Raw genomic sequence first — 5,421 nt, 5'->3', positions numbered from 1 at the left:
CTATAGATGCAACTATGTAAAGGGCATTATTAGAAAATAGTTCATAGTTCTCTAAATAAACTATTTGAAAATAATTTACCTATTAAGGTTTTCATTAATCTTAATATTATTTTATATTCATTAACTTTGGGTTTAAATACTAATACTTTTTTTTGGATCCTTTTTTATTTCCCTGTGTAGTTGTCTGTAACTTGGACTGTAGTGTCCTTAGCTAACTGATAAATCTTTGACATTACAATTGCCTTTCATAGTACAGAGCTGTATTCTCTTCTTCAGCATGTGTGAACATTCTCTTTGGTGCACCATTTGATGGTTGTGCATGCATAATTAGTTGAATTCCTGATGTGAATATCCTGATAGCAAGTGTAAATAGCCATTGGTTTCTCTAAAGGAAAAAAAGAAAGAAAGCAATTCAAGTCGTTTTGTATGGAAAGGGAAGCTTGCAGCTAGAGACGTTTTTAGGAACATGAGCCCTGCTTTTCACAAAGACTTAAAGAATGTGTTGTATCTTAGTATCTCTGAATATCAAGGCTGTGGTCTGATTACTGACCTCTGTTCTGTGCTGAGCAGTATTGTCTTGGAGAACTACTTTTGTTTGGCCTACATATGCCAGCATTAGCCAAGAATTTGGCACTTCCCAAAGAACGGAAAATGAAAACAAAAATCTCATCCTCATTCTTCTTCCTCAACTAACAGAGTTTTGGAAGAATGTTCATGGGGTCTTCTATCTTTAAGTGAATGGATAATTTTATGTATGAAGAACTCATGAAGTAAGATCAAAGGTAAAGAAACCTTTACAAAGGTAAATTTCAAAGAGTCCCAGAAGATACAAGGCCTTAGACCTATCACCTGCAGCAGTCAGTTGTGTAGAGGAACTCCAGAAAGCCCTGTACTCTTTACTTACAGATTCTTCATTCATAATTGAGGTTATCCCTTCTCTGATCTAAAAAAAAACCCCCTCATGATATCTCTAAGATTGATACAGTTAAAAAGTGTTACCTGATGCAGAGGTTGGAATTTGCCTGCCAGGAATGGAGATACTGACTTACAGCACTGCCTGCACAGCACAGGGTTCTCTAAGTGTTAAATCACTCCGTGGGTCATTTCCTTCCTCACAGCAGGAGATTTGAGCAATGTTTCTCAGCCAACTGAAGTAAACTCTGGAATCCCTGCAAAGTGTAAATTGTCAACTGAGCATTATTGATAATCAGTCTTAAGTGAATGTGATAGCACTGAGGTGTAACAACACAACTCCTTGCAAACTGATGAAACATAAGCCAGTGAATGTTTTCTAGCCTCCACAAAATACATCACCATACACATCCTGATGTGAATCATTGAATTGCAGTATCAGTCACTAATGGTGATTTTTTTTTTAAGGTAAAAACTGTATCCAAAAATGTAATCAATCTAAGCTTCCTCTTTGAAACATAGTCCCTTAGAAACTCTACAGAAAAAAAAATTAGGAAAAATGAATCCATGTTATTTTAAATCAGTGTATTTGTTCTCATCTAAACCCTCTCATTTGTTTATTATTATTTGCTGATGCTCCCAAAGATCCGAATTTCTTTATATCCCTATAGATCTCAGTTGCATTCTGCAACAGCTTGTGACTTCCTTTCTTATGTGACCATCACACAGGAAAAGGAAACTGTTTCCCAAGTTTGGATTTATGACAGAAATCAGGAGGATGGTAACTATAACCATAGACCTTTACAGCTGGGGAAGTGGTAGTGACCTAGGATCTGCACTTGAAAAAACAAAAAAGGACAAATTTTCCTTCCCCAATGGTTACTTTAAGAAAGACCCCAAATTTTCTTCTCCTGTCAAAATGATGAGTTGTATAATAATAATTCCAGTTTTCATTGGAAGTTAGTTTCTTGCTTTGGCCTCTCACGAGTCTGGTACTTAAGGGAAGATGTCATCAACTAGTGACCTGTGATTATGAACAGTACATGTCCACAAAAAGGCTGGTGGGATATTTGTTAACCTCTCAGTTTTGCAGATTTTATAGCTTGAACAGAGTATCAGTAACATAATTTAGGGGGGGAAAAAAAAGTCCCAACAAGGGGTATGATGGGATTGTATTTCAGAGTATGCACATTCTTGGACCCATTCTGTGCTTACCCTGCTGCTGTGCATCCCTGGGGATACCCATGGAGATCATCAGAGCAGCCTGATGAGTAGCTGAGAACAGAGCAAGCCTCTGACAGATAGACCAGAAATCACAGCTACAGTTCCTCAAACTGAATTCACTTTCCATCCTGCCCAAGCCCACTAAACTTGTTATTTGAATGATTCAAAGATTGGTTCCATTGCTGGAACATGGAATGAGCATCTCTCAGTACATCACACCTTTCAGAACCAGCCAGCAGAGCACAGCCAGCCTGATGAATCACCCTGCATTCCTGAAGGGCTGTGACTTACTCGAAATAAAACCAAACCGAGTGACACAAGTTTCAACCTGTGCTACAGATCACTCCTTATTTTGCAGGGAACACTTGGAGCACATTAGGACTGGACATGCACTGCTGTGTGTTTAGCCATAAGTAGTAAATCATAATCTCAGTGCTTGCTTTCTTCCTGGCGAGAAAGGTATTTTCAACAACTGCACATCTCTGTTTCAAAACTGACAAAAATAGGTTTCTGTGTTGTTTCTATCTCTGCTGGATCCTTTGGAAATCCTTCACTCCTAAATTATCACTGAAAATGTAACAAGTACAATATATATGGTATTCACCTTTTGAGGTTTTCTAATAGACTATTGTTTCTGATACTGTACTTTATTAAACACTTTACTACAAGCTATATTAGTGTGCTGCTTTTGGCTGGGGTAGAGTTTGTTTTCTCCACAGTAGCCAGTATAGGTCTATGTTTTGGATCTGTGCTGGAAACACAGACGTGTTGATAACAAAGAGACATTTTGGTTTTTGGTGAGCAGAGTTTGCACAGAGCCAGCACCTTTCCTGCTCCTCACCCCACCCCTGAAGAGGCTGGGGGTGCACAAGAAGCTGGGAGAGTACACAGGCAGGCCAGCTGATCCCAACCGAGCCAAGGGATGTCCCAGACCTTGTGGTGCCATGCTCAGTGTATAAAGCTGGGGAAGAAGGAGGAAGGGGGCGGGATGTTCACAGGGACCATGTTTGTTTTCCCAAATAACCATTACTCATGATGGAGCCCTGCTGTCTTGGAGATGGCTGAGCACCTGCCTGCCCGTGGGAAGTGGTGAATGAATTCCTTGCTTTCGTTTCCTTTGCTTGCATGCTGAGCTTTTGCATTACCTATTAAACTGGCTTTATCTCAACCTGTGAGGCTTCTGGCTTTCAGCCGTGATGCTCTGCCCCATCCCTCTGGGGGGAGTGAGTGGCTGTGGGGCTGAGTTGGCAGCTGGGGTTAAACCACAAGAAGCAGTACAGGGCTGCTGTGTGTTGAAGAGAATGCATCTTTTCTCTCCACTGCCCAGCTTTTTGAGGCTATCCTGCTCCACGGAGCAGCAGCAGCTCACCACGATGCAGGAAGGGGTGGTGTGCCACAGGGATGCCCTTCTGAGAATGGTAGATGCAGCTACTGCACCTGGTGGCTGACTTAGCTGGATTCACAGGGCTTTAGTAGCCTCCAGCCACATTGCAACTGAGTCCCAAAGGTAAACTTTTTATCAGGTATGTCCCACATACTTCTTTTAAAAAGATCCTTGCACAAGCCTGCCCAGGTTTTGACTTTTCAAGCTTTGACTGAAGAAATATATTAAAACAAAACTTCAAACATGCAGGTTCCTCACTACAAAATAGCTGCAAAACATGGAATTTTATCTGCTTCACTTCAGCCTGACATGGCCCTATTCCAGCTCTAAACCACACCTTGCAGAATTGGTAAAAATACATAAACAAAGAATGAAACTACAAGTGTATGAAGAATAAAAGCAGAGTGGGAAGCAAAATATACACGGTAATGAATAAAAATACCACGAAGAGTGTCTGTGTGGCAGGAGAGGAGCAGGGACCTGCTCTGGGACAGCGGTGCGAGGCAGGGCTCTGGAGGTGGCCTTTGTGCTGGGCAGTGGCAGCCCTGTGGGAGGACGCTTGTGTGGCACAGGTGGCTTGGGTGTCTCTGTGGGTTGTACACTCAGTGCCACGTTGTGTGCAGCTGTGGAGGGGTTCCCAGCGAGGAGAGCTCCCGGGGGTTATCAGGGGCCGGTATCTGCGTTGTTATCGGGTGTTACCGCACTGCGCCCGCTGCTGCTGCCTGAGGGGACAGGTGGGCAGCCATGGGCTCTGGTGTGTTCAGGCTGCCAGAGCTGCTTCCTCCCTTGTGCTTCTGCGTGGCTTTCTGTCAAGGAAAACAGGTGCAAATGCTGCTTGTCCTGCAGGTCCTGCAGCCCACAGGCACAGCCCCCCTCTCGGGAAGGCTTGAGTGAAAGGTGGCCAGCCCAGTCCGGGAGGCAGAGCTGCAGTGCTCCTGTGCCACGGCTGCTTCTGACCTGCTCAGCAAAGCACCTTGGGCCTGGGTGTGCTGGAGCAACGGGGGGATCACAACAGCATGCCTTTGGTAGAAAAGGATTACATTTTTCTGTGGAATAATAAAATATAACGGGGCTTGAAGCTAGGGTTGCCTTTGGAAAAGTAGTTTGTTCTGGCTTTGTAATGTCCTACTGAAATTAAATGACAAGAGAAGTAATAATTATGTAAGGAATAGATACACTCCCAATTTAAGAAAGAGACAAGACCTAAAACTAATTCATGAGTCCCTTCACGAAAAATCAGTGCTTCCTGTTCTTCACTCTAAGCTTTTTCTGTTCTTGTTAATTTGTGTGCCACTGCAGACCTTCTCTTTAGGACAAGCTAGAGTTGATTTGAATGAGCCTCTGGCTCTGAGTTCCTGCTAGCTCTAGGGAAATTGCAATTCCTGCTGAGCTGTGAATTTTTACTTCTGGTTTGAGTAAATTAATGAAACTTTCCATATTGTTTCCCTCTTAACATACTGCAGAAAGGTTTTGCTTCGAGGGAGTGATACTGATGAGCTAAAAGATAGGAAACTGTATCTGCTGCAGTGGGGATCCAGCAAATCTTTAATGATGGGAGTTTTGTGAAGTTTATGGAATACCTGAGGAAAAAAATATAGGATATTTACCAAGAAGTTGCCAACACACTAACTTCAGGGCAAACAGTGACTGCAGGCTCCCTGAGCTTCAGACGGGGTCCACTTGCAGACCTGAATAGTGGCACCTCTTCTCAGAACAGGGAAGGCTTGCAGGTCTGGCTCTTACTCAAGACTGCACAACCAGGGCAGACAGCTCTTACAGGTCTCACTTAGGAGGGTGACTTATATGGTAAGGGTAAAGACATCATTTACCCTGAAATTAGCATCTAACAGCTCATGAAACTAGACAAACCATTCTTCCCAAAAAACAGGCTAGAACCAAGC

The sequence above is a fragment of the Coloeus monedula genome (assembly GCF_965178545.1).
Source record: "Coloeus monedula genome assembly, chromosome: 14".
NCBI lineage: Eukaryota > Metazoa > Chordata > Aves > Passeriformes > Corvidae > Coloeus > Coloeus monedula.
Note: the sequence above shows the minus strand (reverse complement) of the source record.